The sequence below is a fragment of the Pteropus medius genome, unplaced genomic scaffold, assembly GCF_902729225.1.
Source record: "Pteropus medius unplaced genomic scaffold, Ma_sr-lr_union100, whole genome shotgun sequence".
Taxonomy (NCBI): domain Eukaryota; kingdom Metazoa; phylum Chordata; class Mammalia; order Chiroptera; family Pteropodidae; genus Pteropus; species Pteropus medius.
In genome coordinates this window covers 6390827-6414402 of record NW_024345601.1, presented here as the reverse complement: position 1 = coordinate 6414402, position 23576 = coordinate 6390827, and the positions used below count along the sequence as shown (strand labels likewise).

Sequence of the window (23576 nt, the reverse complement as noted above, 5' to 3'; positions counted from 1 at the left end):
GACATTTAATAGCACAAAAGAGTTCTTTTGTTGTTGTTGTTTGTTTGTTATTCAGTGAATTTCAATGTGATCTAGCATGGAAAAGATGTTAAATTAGGGAAAACAAGGTATAACATGAAATCCAAGGACCTTTTGTGCTTATTGTCTAACATCTCTGTCTTCCAAAGTCTCTCTTCTGTTGACCACATGGGTACCATTGGTATAACCTGACAATGATCCTCCCATCTTTACAGAACTGGGGGATCCTAGCCTTTCTACTTGCTTTTGGAATACTCTTTTCTTAGAGGTCTCTTGTTTGTTACTTTTTTAACTGAAGTGAATGAAAGTTATTTTTGGCGGGAGCATATTTTTGAGAATTTCATGACACTCTAAGAATCTGCAAATAGTTCCATGTTTTGTTTCTGAGGCCATGTTTGGGGAATACCAACTTCTGAGGCAAACAATATATCTGTGCAGCTGGCCCCAAATGCAGTCACCATGCCAAATCCACCCATGCAATGGTTGATTCTTTTGCCAACAAGTTCAGAAACACAAATCCAATTTAATTCTGGCTCAGAAAAGCAATAGTGTTTAAATTGGATTTCTGTGGAGTTTGTTCTTATTAGGCTCAGCATGAAAACTGCTTTATAGACATTTATTATTTAATTATTTCTAACAAAGGATCTTATAGACCCAACATCTATAATTAATTAAGAATGAAAGCAGAAAGGAGTCTTGATGCTAGCCAACGTGTGCTTTATGACCCAGAACTTGCACTAAGTTCTAGGGTTTTGGGCAAAGTTTGCTTTATTAAATTCAGCTTTGTGGTTTTTGGCTTTTAATTCAGGCTCTCTGATGTATCTGCCCATCCTACCTGCATCATACACAAAATTTAACATGGTCCATAGGATGCAAAGAAGTGGTGCCTGGCAGGTGCTTCACCAGTGACCTTTTTCATCATGTCACCTCCTCTTCAAGGTTTTTTCCAAGGACTTTCACTTCAGATTCTTCCTGGACATGTGCTCATCTTCATGTGTCCCATGCTCTACAATGATTGGTTCAATCCCACTTGTCTTGATATTTAATATCTTATTTTCTATTGGACCATTGATGAAGTTATCTGATAAATGGTTATGCAAATGAGTTACTTGATGTTGGGTTGCTTGATTATCTTTCCATAAGTGCTTTTCATTGTAGTAGGAACCTTCCAGAAACAGTTTTAAAATAGTGGCTATAATGGTGAGAATGGCAGCTCCATTGAGGCTAATGGGAAGAAAGTAGGAGACAGACTCACTGCATTGCCATGAGAGGTCTCACCCTGCTTACCTATTTCTTGTGCTTGGCTCAGAAAGTTGCTAACAGAATTTGATAAGCATCATAATAAGAAATTATATCTGACTTTTAGACAGAAACAAGCACTTATCATTGGTTACATGCCTCATGATGATTTACAAAAAGTCTTTTTCTTACTGTCTCTTTCAGTAGACACTTTATAGCCACATAAATAATTCTCACAAACGTTAATAAATCTCAAATTTAAGAGTTTGAAAATGTAAGTGCTTGTTCTGATTTATCCTGGTTTATATTTTCAATGAGAGGCAAGTGCTTTGCATGCATGTATTTACATCATAATTACTTATCTTCCTATTTTTCACTAAGATTTTATCATTTTTTCATAAGAGAACAAGAATGTTTTCTACAGTCAGAGATATAGAAAGGATCAAAAAGAGTTAATAATGTGTGCTGAGAAGTGATTGCTGGGTGAATTACTCACTATCTGGGTAACTTCTGTATAAGTCTCACAGTGAGCATGGTTTATACTTCGTCATTTGGAAAATTTTACCTTACTTAATCAAGGACTTTTGGGTTAATAATCAAGATGGAAACCCATAGATGCTAAATGTTCCAGGTATCAATTTTATTGATTTTGAGTTTTATGGTTTTCCAGCTCTTCTCAACTATGTCACCTTGAGTTCTTCACCTACTCTTACTTCCCCAGTTTCCTCATTCATTAAATTGGTACACTGATAGATAAAAATACTATTTTCCATAGGATTGTCATGAGGATTAAATATATTAATATATAAGTACACAGAAGAATACCTTACAGATAGTATGTTATTACTGTTATAACACTAAAGCTACAATTAATATCACTATCATAATTACTATGTTATTGTTAATTGGCCTGATAATTGTATCATCTCCTCTAGTAAAATGGTGGGACAAAAAAAAATTCAGGTTGGAAAGGCCTAAAAGAGATGACATTGAAAAAGACCAAAGTAGAAGAAGTCTTAATTTCTAGTTTCAGTTCTAGACCCCAAACACTGCTCAAATCCTAAACTACTAGATAGATTTGGCCAAAAAGATCAGCATCCTCTTTATTTGTGTACAAAAATTGCTGTCTTTTATTGAATAAATAATTTTTAGTCATTTACTCTATTCATGACACTGTGGGTGATAGAGAGGTGAGAAACAGATGATTTCTATTACCAGGGAGAAAGAAGAAAAATTTATAGACATGTAACTACAGTCAAACATGCTGTATCCACAAATACAGGCAAAATTAGTTATCATACAGTAGATAATATTTTAGCTATATGTAGGATCAGTAGAACATCAGTTACTCAGTCTGAATGTGAAGCAATTTCATTTAGTTAGGATAATCATTGTTACTGAATTCCACTGTTCCACCTTCTGGTTGGCTCATAAATCTATTCATTGTCTCCATAAATCAGTCTAAACTTGCTCTAGGCTGCCATTTAGAGCTTCAGCCATGATAGGACCTCAGCATTCTCTCCTTTAGGGGCTGACTAATGGTCAGGTCTTTGCGAGGACTATAAAAGGATTCCACATCCTTGAATCATTTCTCACTATCCACCAGTAAGTACACTGGGTCATTGAGGTGTAAATACAGGAAACTACTGAGAAATAAACTGTCTTTATAGCATTGACTCCAAATCCCTATCCTGTGCCCATTCTGGAAAACTGGGAAGCCCTGTGATCCTCAGCTTTTCTCTGGTACCTGAGAATTAGGGACTGGAGTTGAGGCCAGCTATTTCCTAGACTCCATTCTTGATGTTCCCACTCTAAATGTGAGAGGAAAAAACAAGCGAGAAAACATGGAAAAGAGAAGATAACCTATCTTCCTCAGAATAGGGGAGAGTTGGGATAAATATCCCACTTCAGGTCTCATTCCCTGGTTATGTTGTACTTTTCAAGGTTGACAGGGTGGGAACACTCCCAAACAGCAGGTTGCTCTGTCCCCTTCTTATGCGGCCAGCTACAAAGGGAATGCTAGAACTGATAGCAGTTACAAAATCACACAGCATGCAGAAGTTCAGTGAAAGCAGCAAGAAAGAACCAGAAAAATCAAGAGCAGAGAGATTACCAGATAAGTTTCTTCTTCTCCTGGTAGAAGGTTCACCCTTGACACAATGACCTCTTTCTCAAGAATGGAGTAAATATGTGGACACCATGAACTCCCTCTAGAGCTTAAAATGTTTCACTTTAATTACTCTTCACACTGTTCACTTGACTAGTGAGCCCAAGGCTCAGAGGATATGGGAGTTCAGAATTCTTTGCACAAAATTACATGCCACAGTATATATTCTTCCTTCTTTCCCCAGCACCCCCCCACTTTATTTTTTCTACACAACGTTTGAACAAATTCAAAGTACCACCTTCAAAAAGATGGTGTTGGGGGTGGGGAGATGGTTAACTCTGTCATCTAAACTGGCCCAAAGTTGTCAGGGTCAGAATGAAGATGACTCCTTTGGCATCTGTTTGATATTAAACAAAGAAAGAAAAGGCAGTTACACATCTGTCTCTTGCCCTGTGTCAGCAGATCACAAATGTCATAACTTGTGAGGGTGCCAATTAGTACCACTTGTAGCCTAACTAACTTGCCTCAGAAAGAAAATTCCAACCAACTCTTACTTTGTCCTTGTGAGATGGGACCCATCGTTCACTGCATGTAGAGTACCTAATTTTGAAAGCTTCACTGTTGATAACGGAATATGATAATTCCTCAACTAGAGTGATTAAAGTGGAGGCTGCCCAAGGGAGTCAAGTCACTGTGCTCCTACATGCACTGCACTAAGCTTCAAGTTAGGCAGCAGTTAATAGAAATGCTATGAGGCCAGTTGTAAAGAAGTAATTTTAAGCACTTGAAGGATATGTGGCTTCAAACAGTGTGTGTGTGTATGGGTGTTGTACATGTGTGTGTTGTACATATGTGTATATTGTGTGCATGTGTATATATTGTTCGTTTTGTGTGTTTGTATGTCAAGAAGAATGGATAATGGTTTTAATACTTAGATGTAAAACAAGACAACCCTGATAATTATAGAGAATTAACTGAAATGCACAATATACATTTTTCAATATATAGGTATTTCGAAATTACATGTTATAGTTTAGTGTCCCACTTCTTTTACATCCTTCTCTCCTTTCTCTTTTGATTTACAGATTGAATATGTGTATGTCAGGACATTTGGCAAGAGAGAGACAGCTGGAAGTAATAGGACTGGGCTTTGTTTGAAAAACTGAATTTTCACAAGTGGTTTGGGGTTTAGGTGTGGGGAGCAGAAAATCCTGGGCTTCAAAATAACTTTTGAAAAGTTGCTCCCCTGACATAAAGATTTGAAAGAAGTTATTCATAGACTTTCTTGCACTTTTTAAAAGTTGTGTAAAATTATACCACCTACCACAAAAGAAAAAAATATATGTAGAAAAGTCACATCAACATTTCTTAGAATTATGTATTTTTTAGTGTCACAGCTTTCTATTATTATTTCATTTGTCAAAGAAAACATGCTGGAAACTTTCAAGAACACCCCCCCAACACACACCCACACACACCCCACACACACACACTGCATGCGCACACACTTCTCTCCCCCGCCCCCTTTTGCAAAAAGTGTGTAGGTCGGGTTTGGAATGTTTGCTCCTGAATATGGCACATACCTTTTGCAAATAAAACAGAGTGAGCAGCTCAGAAAAGAAAAGATAATTCATTTCTTCATCTTCTGCTCTTTTAAAACTCCTCTTTGTAAAAGATTAAATTTTTACCATCGTTTAGTTTTAAACTAGGAATGTTAGCAAATTACTTTTACAGGCACTATCTGCAACCATCTTCAAGTAATAGTAATCTTACAATTAATCTAACTCTCCTGTTGTTTTTATTTTATACACACAAGTCTTTCTAACACATGGTATGGGGTCATTTTGGGGTTGTGGTGGTGGTAGAAAGTCATGATGCATAATCGTTATGGGGTCCCAGTGCTGAGGCATACCATTGTGACCTGTTTCTTAATTTTAACTGAGTAGCTTGTCAGAAGCAGAAGACTTCTCCTTTTGATAACAAGGCTAACTAGTTCCTGAAGTAAAATAGAGTCAAGTTGTGTCAGTTCCAGAGTCTTGAATTGCTGCAGCTATGCCCTGCACTCTTTAAGCAGGAAATATAAACATGTACTAGCTATAAAATGTGTGAGAACAAGACTAAGGACAGCTATCTTTTTGCATCACTCAAGTATGACATCCAAAGGAGAGCTGTATCTTATTATTAATCTTGTCCATGAAGCCAGTGTTTGTATATTGCTTTTCAAGGGCCTAATGGCTGAGCCCTATCTCTGAATATTGGATAAGGAAACAATTGGAATCATTTGTGGCAAACCCCAGAGCTGACGCTGCAGGCCCCTTTTATATGTATCCAATAAGGAAAAGGTTTAGTGTAAATGAAGATCAGCTGGCTAGAGGTCCCCAGCCAAGGCTCTGTGCCAGAGCTAAATAAAGGGAGTGTGAGGGAGATTTTTGGGCCTGACTATAGACTAAATGCAACACAGCCCTATAGCATGCAGTTGCCCCCAAATGGCTAACTCATCTTCATAAGGATTTATAAAATATAAATTATTTAATTAAACATAATGGCTCTGATCCTACCCCTGAGAATGGGTCTTGCTACCACGTTTTGGCATAAGATGAGCTATAAAGAGATTAGACCCCCCCCAAAAGGATAATTTATTATAATCTTGCTATATTTTGAAAAGTGACCGTATGGTAAAATAAAGATTTTCAATTTGATTTATGAAACTTTGCCTCTTCAACTTTTTGGTTCATTCGATGGTCATGGAAGGAATATAGGAAGGACTGAAGGGAAAAAGGAAGGAAAGAATAATCGCAGTCAGGTAAGAATAAAAAAGAAACAACGGGAAGAAGAAAGAAGGGCAGGAAGAAAAGATGAATGGATATGTTGTTTGAATGACTACAGGGAAAATTTTGAAATTATCTAGTGTTGAGTAAAATCAACTATAGCCAGTAAATAAACCCATTTCTCCTGTATTAGACTATGCCCGAATAACTGGCAAATGGGATTTTAAAAATTTAATCACAGCAATATTCATTATTTCTTTTATTCTTTTGATTCTTTTATTTTTCTTGCTTTCTATTTTTCACAAGTGTTAGAGCATGTTGCTTACTATAGCCATGGTATAGAGAAATCTAATTCAGCTGTGTATTGCTGGAGGTGAATGAAAGCAGTTCCAAGGACCTGTGACTGGTTTTCATAAAACTGTATTTCCTTAAATCAATACCAGTTCAGATTTGCTCGTTTTCAGGCATTCTTAATAAAACAAAACAAAACAAAAAGTTACTTTTTTATTCTTAAAAATATACTTAAACTCTAATGGTTAAAAAGATAAACATATCAACATCTATATTGTGCTTAACGATTAAGTGGGTTACAGAAGAATCACTTTATGAACCCAACAGCTTCTTAGATTGGAACTCAGGCTCTATTTAATAAGTCCTAATAACTGGTTTTGTGATCTTAGGTAGATTAAGGATGATCACTAGATTTTTTTCTTAACCTTTTATTTCTACATTTGCCTAAAGGAGCTAACCCTGGCTATCTCAATATTAATAATTAAATAATAATCATCATTAATAGTTAAAAACAAATTTAAAATAATGTTTGAAATTGCTTTTTAAAAATAAAAGTGCAAGCAAAACAAAAACATTTTTTACTCTAGTATTTTCATTTTTAATCTGCGAAACTCATCAAATTCTAAAAAAACTCAATGCTTAGCCATCTCATGGAAGCACAAAGTTTACTATGTGATTATGCTTAGGGAGTGTTGGAGGAAACTAGTTAGATCTTTTCACATAATTTCCATAAATGTCTTACTGCTTTTCTTGTACGCAGTTGATTCTTATATGTTTTGCTTTGTATTAATTGCTACCAGAGATTGCTGGACGTGGGCTGGAATCACCCACTGGGCAAGAAAAGAGGCATTTGTTAGTGGGTCTTAGTGTTCAGGGGGCCTCTCTCTGTGTGGTCCAGTCCGGAGGCTTCTCTTCAGAGATCTGTGACTGGAGGAGGAGGAGGTGGGTGGTGAGGTGGGTCAAGAGGTTCGAAACAATGAAGAAGAGCTCTGATGACCCATAGACCAGCGATCATTTTATCAGCATCTATCTATCAGCTTCTTTAATCACTGACTGACTGTCTGACTGGGCTACACAATCTGCTGTACCCCCTCCACCTGCCCTTGGTGGGCGCTCTTTATTTACATTATCTCCTTTCCAAAGAAACATTCTTTTCCAGATGGTGTGTACTTTGCACGACTCAGCTCTGCAGGAGTTCTGCTTGACAAACTTTAACATACCTTCCCCAAATCCCCCACTATAGCTTAGGTAAACACAAAAATTTAATTCTCGACTGTCTAGAAATTAGAGTCAGGATTTCCTACCCATGAGCCCCAGAGACAAATTGTAGTGGCTTGTCTTCACTGGTAAAGTACTTAGTGAGGACAACCTCCCCTACATCTGCCAAACCAGCCAGTCCATGTGCTTACATCATATTGATTCTCCTGGCTAGAATAGACTAGAAAGGTGACCCAAGAATCAAGTATGCTTAACTAGATTATCAAGACACATTGCCTCCAATTTTTAACTGTCAAAGATTAAATCCAAACTGATCATAGACACACATGTACTATCAAGTCTAAACAATTTTTGAAGAACCAAGTATAGTGAGATATAGTGTGCAATGAACACCTATACTTGTTTTCTGCTGTGTGTGATCTTAGAAACCAATTTAAAAATGAAACAATATAAAATGCATTGTTCAGGTCTTTGTTTGTAAATATATGACACCTTGGTTATTTCTAATTGTTTTTAAGATAAGCTCTAAACATCATATAATTTATTGTCTTTGTGCATGCCTATCTTCTATAGAAACAAATAAAAAACTTTCTAGATAGCAAAAGTTTTTTATTGCCTTGTTGCTCTTAGGATTAGGGCAAAAGTCCATACACAGTCTATTCCAGAGGTCCAACAAGGCCCTCCTCCACCTACCTCACCATCCTGTTCTTGGTCCTGTGCCTTCTACACAAATTCACCTTCTTTTAGTTCTTCAAATGTTCCATGTCCCCACCAACTGGAGGCTTTTTTTTTTTCATATTGTCTTGACTGCATAAAATGCTTTCCTATTCCTCATGTGGATACTTCCTACTTAACCTTCAGATATTAAATCAGGAAGGCCTTCCCTTCTTCCTAATGAAATGAAAGTCCTCCATTAGAGGCTCTCATTGAAACAGTTACCCATTTGCCATAGCTCTCATTAGAATTTTAGATTTGCCTTGGCTGAGTGATATTTTGATTACTGTCTACCTCACCCTCTAGATTTAAAGTTTCATGCATCTATTTTGGCTCTCCATTATATACCGCTAAAACTTCATGGAGTGCCTGACATATAGTGAACATTTAGTAAATATGTATTAAGCTAATCCCTGATGAAGGGAAGGAGAGAGGGAGGGAGGAAGGAAGGGAGGCAAGAAGGGAGGAAGGAAGGAAGAAAAAGTATCAGTGTGACATGATTATTGATTAATTGATTTCAAACCATAACATCTATATCGTACAAATATATTCTTCGATTTACTTGGAAAGATGAAAACACAAGCTTGAAAAAGTAACCATCAAGATTGTTTTTATTTGACATGCTGTTAATTTGAGGAACACATTTTTCTCCAACAAATTTTCAGTTGAGAAAGTTCGATGATGATATCCATGCACACAAATTTTCACACTGAAGCACAATGACACTTGGGAAAGCAATGTAGTTTTGCAGATTTATTTAGCAAAGAGAAAGGAACTCGAAAAGTCCTTCAGAAGCGCAATAGCAAGATTTTGGTGTCAGTAATCATATGCCATATTTCAGGCTTTTAATTTCCTTGAGATGATATTTCTTATGATTTGAAAGCTTCTCTCTTTCCCCTGCATCAGATCTTATTTTAACATACTGATTGAGCCTCTTTATCTTACACTTCCTGCTGTGAAAATAGATGCTAAAATGTGTGTAATGTCACATTTACTTTAAGGCATCATGGGGTAAAATTGCAGGAACCACAGGCAAGGACTGTGCTGTGTATGTGTGACTTTTTTACCCCAACTTCAGACCTCCATTTGCAGTTCAAACCACGCATTCAAGCCCACGAATACTATGTTTAGATTCTATTCTTCATCTTTTTTTTTTTTATATTAAAAATGTTAACCTGTTTTTTTTCTTGAGTTTGTACTGAGACTTTTACAAATGAGTGATCTCTTTTTTGAAACATAGTTTTAATCTAATCATTTCTATTTTGTGCTAACTTTCTTAGCAAATATTTCTGAGTTTGACCTGGGCGATTAATAGAATAACACTAAATTCTGCCTTGCCACTTCTGAGACCTTATTTGTAATGATTTAAACAAGTGGTTCTCAGCTAGAGTTAATTTTGAATTCCCCCCCGCCCCCGCCAGGGCCTTCTGGCAATGTCTGGAGAACTTTTAGTGGGAGGCGGCTTCTATTGGGATCTAGTGGGTAGAGGCCAGGAATACTGTTAAATATCCTGCAATACACAAGACAGCCTTCCACATCAAAGAATCATCTGCCCCAGAATTACAATAGGGTCAAGATTGAGACACTGGCTCAAACATTTAAACCTCTGTTTCCTCCTCTGTGAAATTAGGAGAGTGCAATTTGACCCTTGTTTGCCTCCCTAATCTTATCTTTTTCAACTTTCTCTTATATTTTCAGTAATACCTTATAATTTTCTACTCACTACTCTTTTTCATCTCACAAACTTCCTACTCTGTATGCACACTAAAGTTAGATGTTGCTATACCTTCCGCCACTAGACTGGTCTGGACTAACCAAAAGGACTCATCCAATCCCTGGGTTTACGCCATTTCGGAGCCCAGTTAACACTGCACTGACTTGACTGTTATTATTCAGAGTATAATCTCTGCACATGTGTTAATATTATCTTTAGTAAAATTAACATTCCTGGATTCTACCCAGGAATTAGTATCCACCCAGATGTATGAGTGTCTCTGAGCAGGGGGCCTGGAAATATGGATATTTAGCTCTTGAATTCATTTGTTGTCATAGAAGAACAGGAGAGCTACTTAATTGATGCTGAGCTTCAGAAAGGCCGAGATTAGGTCTTGTTTTTCTTTGTATCTTTGGTATTTAGCATAGTGTCTAGTACATAGTAGCCCCTCAAAAATATAATGGCACTATTTGAAAGAATAAATGCATAGTAAAACTTTCATCCTACCCTGGTCTCTTGTTCCTTTCTTTTCTTGTCTTTTACCTACTGGTATATCTTATTATTGAAATCCTCAAATGTCTATATAATAAAAAAATCATTTATTTTCAATATTGTTACCCTTTAATATAAGACTAACAAACACAGATACTTAAAGGAATTAGATAAAAAAAAAAAAAGTAAAAGAAGAAATAAGCTGGGTGTAAGAAAATCACTTACTCCACTTACAAAAGAGAAGCAAAACTGAGCTCACATATCCTCTTATTCCTTTTTTTCTTTTTTTAATTAAAATTATTGGGATGACATTGGTTAATAAAATCAAATAAGTTTCAAGTGCACAATTTAATAATATGTCATATATATTGCACTATGTGTTCACCACCCGAAGGTAGGTTTCCTTCCATCACCAAATGTTCAGCCCCTTTTATCCTTATCTACTAATAAGTCTATCATTCATCAATGTACCAACTGTTAAAACAGGAATACGGCAATAGCGGTGCATGACACTTCCATGTGAGCTGAAGTTTAATCACAGTGGTGTGTGTAATGATGGCTCCACAGGTGTCCTTGTCTCTGGAAGTCTTGGCTGTGTCCCCATTAGACATAACTCTCAGACTGCAGTGAGGAACAGGTATAAATCAGTTGGTCAATCTCTCTGCATCATAAATCGTGAATGTGATGGTTTGGTAATTTAGATCAGCAGTCAACACTGGGACTAAATTAAAGAAATCACCCTCGGTTTGAGTCTGCACCTAGATTGAACAGTTGTGACTTTCCAATAAATATGACCAAGAGTTCTGAGAGATTCAAGCAAGTCTCACTTTGTTGAAGGAAAAAAAAAAGAAGAGCAAAAGAAGAATTATAACTTCGGGGAAGAATTGAGCAACGGAGAGGGTTAGATGAAATGGTCAAAGAAAACAAGATCAAGTACAACCTGCAGAGTGAGCAGAATGGATATTCTCTCTTTAATGGGAGTTGATTTAAGCAGCTTAAAAATATATATTTTGTAGTAAGTAATCGAGGCCCCCAAATTGGGGTGAGTACATTGAGTTTAGTCAATGTATGAATCAGCTATTTTTGCATAACACTCCCCTAGACATCACAGACTTAAAACCACAATCACTTATTCTCACTCATGTGTCTGGGGATTGCGTGGGGTTGGCAATCTAGGCAGGTCTTGCCTCCATGGCGCCGCCTTAACCTGTGTGTCCAGCTGGGCTTGGCGCATCTCTGTGAATTATTCTCAGTACTGCTCTTCATGTGCTTATTCTGGCACCTCAGGCTGAGGAGCAACAGCTAACCAGGATAAACTCTTTTCCATTATGATGGCAGAAGTGTAAGATACATGCACAATTACACATTTTTAGCTTCTGCTTGCATCATGTCTGCTATCATCCCAATGGTCACAACAAATCACATGGCCAAACTTAAAGCCAGCATGTGGGAAGTACACTTTACTTTTAGTGAGAAGAACTACAGAGCCAAAAGGCAGAGACTGATTACACAAGGGAAGAATAATTAGTGACAATAATTCAGTCTACTATAGGCTATGTTTCCAAGTATGATGATATGGTGTCCACAGATGATTGTATGGTTTCTGAGAATGTGGCATTATAGAGTTGAATTGAATAATAAAAAAAGGGATAGATATTAGCCAGTGCTAGACATATGTTAAAGGTTTACACAGAGACTTTCTCCTTAACATAATTCAAAGACTTTAAAGATAATCAGAATAGGATATAATTGCATTTGCTGTCCTAGTGCTGTCTGTTTTGCCTCTAAATGATTGGTGAGTATTTGAGCTAATGTTCAATTCAATCAAGAGTTTATATAAGTGTGTACACCAGTTGTGAGGTTTCTTCTAAAGGAATTATTTTTCAACCTATCTTAATATGCTTTGAGGAACTCAAAATTAAATGTATGGGTAATAGTACCTGATGATTGGTGCCTCGATTGAAATAGGGTATACTCCTATTCTCAAAGAGTAGCTTGATAATAAGGGGGTACAACTTGCCTCTTGTAATTAAGCTATTTTCATATAAAATTGCTATACAGTCTCTGATAACCAACAGGATCATGTGTGCAAATGTGAGTGAATTTTGCAAGGGGACCTGGAGAAGTAGGGCTATAATATGATAGCCACAATGGAAACTGAAATGAGGCAGTTGGGTTGTACTCCATCTTCAGGTGATCAGCAAAGAGGAAGAATTTGGCAATGTTTCTCCAACCCTACATAAACCTAGCAGAAAGTATTCTTCAGTCTATAGTGAGGGGAAAAAAACGCTATGCAATGGAGATGGCCCACCAAACCATACTTCCAGTTTGAAGTATATTATTTCCTTTTCTTGCTTTCATGCATAGTAAGCAGCCCTCTGATTTCTGGTTTGCTCCACCCAGGGCTTTAAATTCTAGAAATATGGTAGCTATGGTTATTCTGACAAGAGATTTCTATGATTATGAATAAAACATGTGTCATTCTTGTTTATGGATATGAGAATCATTCCATAAGCATCTCACTGCTGGATATCCTGACAAAATAGAGGCCTATAATCAGACCCCAGCCTGTAATGGTCCCCTTGGAAGTCATACCATCTGGTGAAGCTCTCTCTCATCAGTGAACTGGCCTCCCAATTCTTCATCTCTATTTTGTTTCTCTTTAAGATATACTTAATATTTCGTACTATAAAGAGGATAGTAAAAGAGTGGTAGTTAAATTTAAAAAGTGTAAAGATAAATGGAAAAGTAAATGAATAGCCTTATAAGTAACAAAGTATTTAATTATATTTAAACTTTGGTTTTTATCTGCATTTATCTGATTTCTTAATATTTTCATAAAATTGATTTATATCCCATTGCATTACTGGACTGGAAGTTTGAGAATACACAGAGCAGCTTACATCCCAGAAAGGCAAATAATTTGAAATCGAGTGTTAGACACCCCTTATTAAAGATAAAGGAAATCTCCTGGCCCTCAGGCAACTTCAGAGATGAAGAGAAAAGGGCTAAATAAATGATCAATTAATTAACCCCTTTCATCTCTAATTCAGAGAGATCCAACTCTCCTCCTTTATCTCCACTTTATTCTTCCACAGCCTTTTCTGGTGTCTCTCTTATTTATACATAATTATTCATCAGAATACTTCTGTAAACAAATATTTATTTCTTCCCTGTGGAGGAACTCTGGTGCCAGATATGAAGAAAATTATTTGACCCTGGTAAGATTTATGTATTATTTTTCTAACTCTATTATTGGTTTCAGTTTATTCTGAACACTGGATTTTTATTGTTTTCATCACTATGTGTCAAAAATAAGTGTGTTGCTTTCCAAATCAGTCTATGTGGTTAATCTGTACATAAATTTCAATTAAACTTAACAAATATTTGCTCTATGTTAGTTATGAGCAGGGCTCTAGTGCTAAACAATGGAGCTAGGACAAACCCAGACCTAGACTTTGGCATCGAGAAGGTCACAATCTAGTGGAGGACAAGCACAACTGCAACATAGAATGACAAGGGCATGACAGGGGAAGACCCTTTTATGCTGTTGAAGAGACCCGCTCGCCCTTACATTTGTATCATTTCTCATGGAGGAGGGTACTCTTCTCCCAATTTATTTATTATAAATATTGTCAAACATTAAGAAAAGTTTAAAGAATAGTGTGATAAACATATATGTCTTCCATCTAGGGTCAACAATTGGAATTTTGTCTATTTTCTCTCCTTCTTTCTTCATTAATCTGTGCACATATCCATCCACCTGTCCATCTGTCTGTTCATTTGTTCATCCCTCCATCCATATTCTGTCTGTCTGTCTCTGTCTGTCTGTCTGTCTATCATCCATTATTTATCTATCATATGAAAGCAAGTTCGAGAAATCATGACAATTTACCAAAAAATTTTAGCATACATCTTCAAAGAAAAATAATATTGTGCTACAGAGCCATAATATCATTATGGCTGAAAATGGACAAAAATTTTGTATCCTCTAATACCCAGTCATATTCAAATTTCCTTAATCGAGCCTCAAACCTTTTATGAATTTTCATTGTTCTTTGAACCATCATCCAATCAAGGTGTGAATACTGCATTTATTTTTTGTGTTACTTTAGTTTATTTTAATGTAGAACAATACTCTTCTCCTTTTATAAATTCCAATAATACTCTGGATTTGTTGTGATTGCTTCCTTAAGGAACTGTGTAATGTGCTCCTCTATAACCTGTTTCTTATAAACTGGAAATTACATCTTGAAGCTTGATTAGATTCAGATTAAACATTTTGGGCTAGAAAATGTTTTAGGTGGTTCTGTGTATTTTGTTAATATTAGGAGGTTCTTAATATTATTAGTGGTGCTGTTTGATCACTTAGCTATGGTGGTGGCCACCAGATTGTCTCTATTATAAAGATATATATATATATATTTTTTTTCTCTTTCTGCAATTAGTGAATAATCTGTGGAGTGACACTTGAGAATTATTGCATCACTGTTTATTCAAATCTAAAGCTTGTATTATCCATTGATGAGTCTTGTCTGAATAACTACATGGAGTTAGCAAAATAGTGATTTAACAATTCTATCATTATTTTTGCATTTATTTGTAAATAATTTTTCTGCAAATAACTTTCATTATTTATCTGCTTTTTGAAAGATGGTGTATTTGATTAGAGCATGACCTAGAAAGGGCAAATATCTAGCCTTATATAAACATTAAAAGCTTAAGAGCATGAAACAGGTTTAGAGAAGCCATAGAAATTTACAGCTAGAAGGGACCTAAAATAGTGTATATCCAATCTGTACTTTAATTTTTTTAAATATATATTTTTCAATTACAGTTGATATACAATATTATGTTAATTTTAAGTGTACACAGTGATTGACATTTATACAACTTATGAAGTAATTATCTCGATAAATCTAGTACCCATCTGACACATACATAGTTATTACAGTATTATTGACTATATTCCTTCTGCTATATTTTACATTGCCATTACTATTTTGTAACTACCATTTGTACCTCTTAATTGTGTCTCCTTTTTCAACAACCCCTCTATCCTCCCTCCCATCTAGTAACCCTCCAAATGTTCTCTGTAAGTATGAGTTTGTTTCTGTTTTGTTTGCTTATTTATTTCGGTCTTTAGATTCTAGATGTAAGTGAAATCATATGGCATTTGTCTTTCTCTGTCTGACTTACTCAGCACAATACCCTCTAGGTCCATCTATGTTTTTGCAAATGGTGAGATTTCATTCTTTTTTGGCTGAGTAATATTCCATTGTATATATGTACGATCTCTTTTTATCCATTCTTTCACTGATGGACACCCAGGTTCCCTCCATAGCTTGGCTATTGTAAAGAATGTTACAATGAACATGTGATTCACACATCCCTTCAAAGTAGTGTTTTGGGTTTGTTTGGTTAAATATCCTGAAGTAGGATTACTGCATCCTTCTTTGTCTCTTGTTATAGTCTTTGTTTTATAGATTATTTTGTCTATTATAAATATTGATATCCCAGCATTTTATTGTTTGTTTTCATTTTTTCCATCTCTTTTAGTTTGTGTGTTTTTTATCTGAAATGAGTCTCTTATAGGCAGAACATGTAAAGGTCCTGTTTTCTTACCTATTCAGCCACACTGTCTTTTGATTGAAGCATTTAATCCCTTTACACCTAAAATAATTGTTGATAGATATGTAGTTATTGCCATTTTATCATTTCTGATCTTTTCTTTTTCTTCTTCTTCTTAAAATAGTCCCTCCAACATTTCCTGCAATGCTGGTTTTGTGTTGATAAACTCCTTTAGCTTTTCTTGGTCTCAGAAGCACTTTTTCTGGCCTTTGATTCTAAACAATAGCTTTTCTCGGTAGGGTAATCCTGGTTCTAGGTCCTTGCTTTTCATCACTTTGAATATTGCATGCCAATCCCTTCTGACCTGCAAAGTTTCTGTTGAGAAATCAGCTGAGAGTCACATGAGAGCTCCCTTGTAGGTAATTAACTGCTTTTCTCTTGCCGCTTTTAAGATTCTCTCTTTGTCTTTAACCTCTGGCATTCTTGTTATATAATGTGTCTTTGTGTGGCCCTCTGGTGTGGGTTTATCTTGTTTAGACCTCACTTTGTTTCCTGGACTTGTGTGTCTATTTTCTTTACCAGATTAGGGAAGTTTTCTATTATTATTTCTTTAAATAGGTTTTCAATTCCTTGCTCTCTCTCTTCTCCTTCTTGTACCTCTATGATGCAAATGTTGGTGTTGTCCCAGAGGTTCTTAAACTGTCCTCATTATTTTAGATTCTTTTTCTTCTTTTTGCTTTTCTAATTGGGTATTTTCTGCTACCTTATCTTCCAAATTGTTCATTCTATTCTTTGCTTCATCTAATCTTCTGTGGATTTCCTCTAATATATTCTTTATTTCAGGTATTTCATTCTTCATTTCTGACTTTTTTTAAAAAATATTTTCTATCTCTATTTTTATGTTTTCTATATCTTTGTTGAAATTCTCACCAAGATCACTGAGCATCCTTATAACCAGTGTTTTGAACTCTGTATCTGATAGATTGCTTGTCTCCATTTTGTTTAGTTCATTTTTCTGGAGCTTTGTTGTGTTCTTTCACTTGAGACATGTTTCTTTGTCTCCCCATTTTAGCTGCCTCCTTGTGTTTGTTTCTATGTATTAAGTAGAACTGCTTCATCTCCAGTTTTAGTAGAGTGGCCTTATATTGTATATCCTATGGGACCTAGTAGCACAGTCTCCCTGGTCACCTGAGCCAGGTGCTCCAGGTGTGTCCCTTGTATGGATTGTGTGTGTCCTCCTGTTGTAGTTGAGCACTGGTTGCTGTTTACGTATCAATGGGAATGACTGATTCTCAAGCTGATTGTGAGGACTGTCTTTGACTATAGTGGAGGAGTTGTTATGCAGGGGCTGACCCTATGGATCTTGATTCACTTTAGTAGGGCTCGGATACCTGCCCTATCTGCCCTTTGGGTATGTAGTTTGTGGAAGTGGTTGGGTAGAACTCTGGTGAGGTCTGAAGTTGGCTACTGGGTGTGTTAGTTCTGGGGCCTCTTGGGAGGGGCTCTGTTGTACACCAAGTTCAACTGCCTCCTATGTCTTGCCCAGAGATACTTGGTATTATCTACAAAGTTATCTGCAGATGGTTGCCAGTTGCACTAGATTTAGAGGTGTCTGGGAGAGGTTAAGCTGCAAACCAAGTCTGGCTGCCATTAGCGTCAAGCTTAGGGCTGCTTAGTAAGAGGTTCAGGGTATACTAAGGCCAGATGCTGCTTTTTGGAGGTTTGTGAATCTTTGAGAAATTTTAAGAAAGTACGCAGCATGAGCCAAGATAGGCCATTGTATAGAAAAGCCACTGGAATTGGCTTGGTCGGGCCTGCAATTTGGTTATGTCAGAGGCATCAGGTACTCACCAGAGTAGAAAAAACAATGTTAGCTAGATTGATAGAGTCTCAGATATGGTGCCACGTATGTGTGCAGGTTTGGTTGTGGGAGAGCTCAACAAAGGGACAATGGCTTCTTCCAGCACTCCTGCCTAGGAGACAGTTGACCCTCCAATCCTTGCCCTGAAGCCAGACAATCCAGTTTCTCCCATCTTTTAAGTTGCTGCCCCAGCTCTGGAGCTCAGAGCAAATGAGTTCATCAGTGAGTAAGTCTGTGCCTGAACCCTTTAAAAGGAATGCCTGGAATTCCAGCTGTTCTCTCTCTCTCACTCAGCCACATTTTCTGCTGGTTTTCACAGCCAGAAGTTATAGGGACTCTGTCTCTAGTCCTGGAACTCTGGGCTGGAGAGCCTGGTGTTGGGCTGGGACTCGTTGCTTCTCAGTGGGGAGCTCCACATCCGAGATATCACACCCTAATTTTTAACCACCACACATAAATGTGGGAATAACCTCTTACATGTCTCCACTCCTCTTATCAATCTTAATGTGGCTTCTTCCATATATCTTAGTTATAGAATTTCTATTCAGCTAGACTTCAGGTGATTCACAATGATGGTTGTTCTGTAGTTCAGTTGTAATTTGGTATGGTCGTGGGAAAAGGCAAACACAGCATTTACCTACTCTGCCTCCTTGACTGGAACTCTTCCAATCTTTCTTTTAACAGATGAGAAAAGTGAGGTCCAACTATGTTGTTTATTTTGATCTCATAACTAATGAATTTGCTGTAACTGAGATCTTTGAATAAAGGGAAAACATTGTACATTGGTGGAAATGAGGGCAAAGTACTTGTGTACAATTACTGATAATATTGCCTACTGAATTATAATTTTGTAAGATAATAGGAGGTTACATATTTCACCCTTGGTAGATATTATTTTGTATATGCAAATAGTAGGGTATATTTTTGTATTTCCCTACATTATATGATTGCCAAGGCTCCCTATCTAACACTTAGGAATTTTCACCTGGCTTGAACTGATTTATGTACACAAGATCATCTCTGGTCTTAGAATGGTCAGTAATGTCATAGTGTCTCACAGCTGGAAATACATCATCACCACCACCCTCCCTAATATTTCAAAAGTGGACAGTTTATTAATTAAAGGAAGGTTTTGTTTGTTTGTTTGATTGTTTTTTACGCCTACAGCTTCTGGTCTTCGTAGGTGGTCTCCCTTCCAAGTAGTAACCAGGCTTGACCCTGCTTAGCTTCTGAGATCGGACGGGATCAGAGTGTTCAGGGTAGCATGGCCATATACTAATTAAAGGAAGTTTTGAAAACCTCCTATGAGTTGTTTTAAGTCCAGTAGTTTGAGTTTACATCTATTGAATGTGTAGCATGATGTGAAAAGGCAAATATTGAGAATAAATTGAATAAGGAAAGAATGGACAAAAGACTGATGGAGATGTGTATAAGAGAATAATAAAAATCCAGCTGAATAATATTCCTACAAGAGCACCTTAGGTTGGTCACTAGAGATTGGAGAGATGGGATGTAATTGGAGAACTTGTCTAGCTAGAGTAAGGCCAAGACTGTGAGGAAAATTGGATTTTATTTGCCAAAACCAAGGCTATATCCTAAATCAAAGTTGTTCAAACTAGAAAGACCTAAGAAAGTAATCAAGAGGTAGAGTTTAGAAGCAGGGGCTTAGGCAGCATGTGGGAGGGTAGGGTGGATGAAGACTGGAAACAAAGAGTGTTGCCAGCAGCTAGTTTTCTGTTTCCTTTTTATACATTTAATGAGCGCTGTCTATGTAACAGGTATTGTGCTATGTGCTTCATGTGCCTTATCTAATTTAATCCTCACAACAGCTGAGAAGCCAGTACTTTTATTTTTCCCATTTTAGAGATAAGAAACTGAGGCAAATGATTTAAAGTCACCCAGTTAATGAGCATTGGGATTTCCTTGAACCCTTTGCTTTTAGTCAGTAGAGAATAGTACCTTTTTCTGACTGATAAGTGTTTCTTTGCAGAAAAAGCAGGAACAAGTGTCTAGATTAAAAATCCAAAAATGACAGATGAAAAATAGTGAGATGGTCATGCTTCCCTCTTAGAATTTTGGAATACCTATGAATTTCAGCCATTAACGCAAAGAAAATTCTGGCGTGACATTGTTCCCTGAAATGTCAGACTGCCATATGCCCTGATACCAAGGGAGGAATATCACAATTATACCCTTATGATTAAAAGCATGAAAAAGAAATTCAGTGGCTCTGAACAGTGTTCATCAGAAGTGTCATTTAGTATCATGAGGGGCATGAGAACAGCTAAATCAGGGATACTTTCGAATGAGCACAGCTTCGTAGTATCAGCCTTTGGCTTCTCCTGGATTCATGCCCAGGATGGAGGTCAGCAGTCTGTCTTGAATAAGGAATCTTGTAGGTTTGAAAGGCTCCTAAGAAAAGAGGATCCAGGTTTACTCTTTCTTCTTTGCCAAGAGGAAACCATGACAGTGCCTGTGTTTCCATGCGAGGCAGAAATTCTTCCATGAAGCTCTCATAGGCCTGATGGCCAGGGCCATCCTTATGCAACCTTCCTCTGCCTTAGAATCTATGTCCAGGTAGACCTGAGCAAGGACTGTCATATTGTCTGTAAAATGAAATGATTAAGCTAAATCAGTGGTTTTAAAACATTTTGGAGATGCACTTAAAAAAAGAAATAAAAACAAAGACTTCAAATAATACAGAAGTATATAAATGAAAATAAATACCAATTCTTCTCTTATCTGTCCTTCGGTACTCTGCTCCAGAGACTACTGGCACCAGTTTCTTGCATATCTTTCTAGAATTTTTCCATGCATAGTTATTTATTTATTTTTGTTTGTTCGTTCATTTTTAAATAAAAGTATGTATATTCAGAGCTTTATGCACCTTGTTTTCTTTTCACCTGGCAATTTTGGACGTCATTGCATATCAGTGCATGTAGATCTGCATTATTATTTTTAATAGATTTCATCAAATGGCTGTATTCTTTTCTACACATTTAAAACTACTGAAATTTTTATTTAATAAAAAAGAAATCATAGATCAAACTCCAGAAGTAAAATACATCAAACACTAAATTCTGTAGTTTATGGGACAGTTAGAAAATCACTGCCTGCTTGGCTCTCCCTCACCTGAGGGGACCTCTCTAACAATGTCCATGAAGCTCTTTAGGACTCAGTAGGGCAAAATTTGAAAATACCTACTAGCTCATACCTAGAGCTTCTTCTAGCTCTAGTATCTCATGACTGTGAAAAAAAAAATCACTTGCCTAGAAAGTGGCATCTAGAAGGTCTTTATCAACAAAATTAGGTGGTAACAGGGAGACATTCATTTGAACAAAACACACAATGGATCAGGTCCTGTTATTCATGGTGAAATGCCTAGATCTACAATCTGTGAGCGCTATTAACAAATGATGTTGAGCCTGTGAACTCCTTGCCTCAAAATTAGATTCTGAAAATTTGCAGCCATTGCCGAAGTCTTGGCTTGTAGTTTTACATTGAATTATTGGACTGAATTATTTCATTGTGTCCCAGTGTGCTTTATCAACTAAAAATATTGTCCCAGAGAGGCAACACAACATTTCATAAAAAAAATTATTCCTTCAGGGTTGGAAAGACCTGTTAGTAACCTGAGCCTCTGATCCACTATAGCAAACAGAAACACAGGATACTGAGAAGGACCAGGGGCACACTAAGCTGCTTAAATCAAAAGGAGATAGTAAAGCTTAGGCTGGCAACATGAAGCAGAGTCTCCTTTGAGCCTGGACTAAATTTAGACTCTGTGCTTATGAATTGTCGGTACATTGATGAAGAAATAGATATTTAAATCCTATTAATATTAATAATTATAATTGGCTTTGGGCCTAGGTTATAAATTCTTCACTTCTCATGTCAAGAATTTGCATAGCCATAAATAGTGTTTATTGTTAGGTAAACAGTCTAGCTCAATTTCAAAATCTGTTCTATTTTACAAACACACACACACACACACACACACACACACTTATTTATTTATTTATTTACTTATTTACTTATTTATTTATCTATTCTCTTATTCATTCATTTACTTTAAAGGAAGTGGCATGTAGTAGACATCTGCTGTTTTCATCACCCAGAACCATTCATTTTCCTACTGATGGCAATATACTGATTGTTCTCCTGGGGAACCACACCCTCTCTTTTACTCTTACTCCATATTCTTCAGATGAGGTGAGCTTGGGAATGTACATGTGACTTAGGTCTGGCCAATCACCACAACTTATTCTGGTCATTGTAATTGGTCAAAGATGGCATGTTCCCTAGTCAAAGCCAATGGCGTGCAATATAACTTTCACTGAGACTTTTGAAATAGAAGCTATCTGTCCTTTCCTGCTGAATGTGACTTGGGACAAGAGAGACCTGGAGATTTTGGCCACCATCTTTCTACCACGTGGGACTCCAGAATAAACCTGACACATAAGAAATTCATACTGAAAAAAGTGGGAAGAGATCAGATCCTGCTGACATCTGATTCTAATCCCCACCCCCAGGCTTTTCAGATATTAGAGTCAATATATCATCTTTTATTTTCTTAAGAAAGCTTGAGTTGAGTTTTATGGCACTTGCTTGTGATACTTCACTTAAAGAAATTCCAAATTAATTTTACTAGATATCCATCAAAGAGAGAAAATGAAGCAAGCTTTTGGAGAAAGATTGGAATTTCAATATCCAGACAATCAAATCTAAAAATAGGTGACTGACTCAAGTGTTAGAACTATGAACCCTCAGTTCTACTAAATCCCAATCTGCAGAACAGCAAACCCAAAATCTCTGTTATAAAAAACAAAACAAAACAAAAAACTTATGATGTAGTTCACTTAGCAGCTGTCCATGGTTCATGTCCCAGAGATAATTTGAAGGTCACAGGCAACAGGGAAAGGAAATAGCATTTATTGTGCACCTTCTGTGGGCTAGATATTTTAACATACTTTCATTCATTATATTTAAGAAAAACTTTACATGCCTGTCCTCAGTGTTCTAGGCACTATAGGTGCTGAGTGTTCAGTAGTGAGAAAAAATGGCCCAGCTCTCAAATAGCTTATAGTCTATCACATTCAATAGCATTTTCTGCCATGATATAAATGTCTCTAGCTGCACTGTCCAATGCATTAACCATTAGCTGTATGTAGCTCTTGCACATGTGAAATACAGCTAGTGAAAATTTGATTTTTAAATTATAATTAATTTTAACTTGATTAGCCACATGTGAGTTGTGGCTACTATATTGAAATGTGAAGAATTCAAAGTCTTTTCTTCTTAAACTTTAATGTGCATATGAATCATTCACAGATTTTATTAAACTACAGATTCAGACTCAATAAGTGGGAGTGGAGTCTCTGTGTTCCTAATAACTTACCAGGTGATAGTGATGTAGTCCATGAACCAAACTTTGATTAACGAAGATAAACAACCATCAAAATAAATAATAATATTTATTAGAAATATGGTAAAACCTATAAGGAGAATAGCTTGATCTAAGAGAGAATTGAAATTGAAGGGGCAGGATTTAGAACTAAATATAAATTGGAAGTGAGTCATAAA

At 36.6% G+C, this 23576-nt stretch overlaps 1 protein-coding gene and 1 pseudogene across 1 annotated transcript in view; one reads left to right on the top strand and one right to left on the bottom strand.

Moving 5' to 3' along the window:
- Nucleotides 1–23576, top strand: part of MACROD2 (mono-ADP ribosylhydrolase 2) — a 1804338-nt gene that overhangs the window by 1476150 nt on the left and 304612 nt on the right. The gene's annotated exons all lie outside the window — the stretch shown is intronic.
- Nucleotides 19152–19269, bottom strand: LOC120612069 (uncharacterized; annotated as a pseudogene).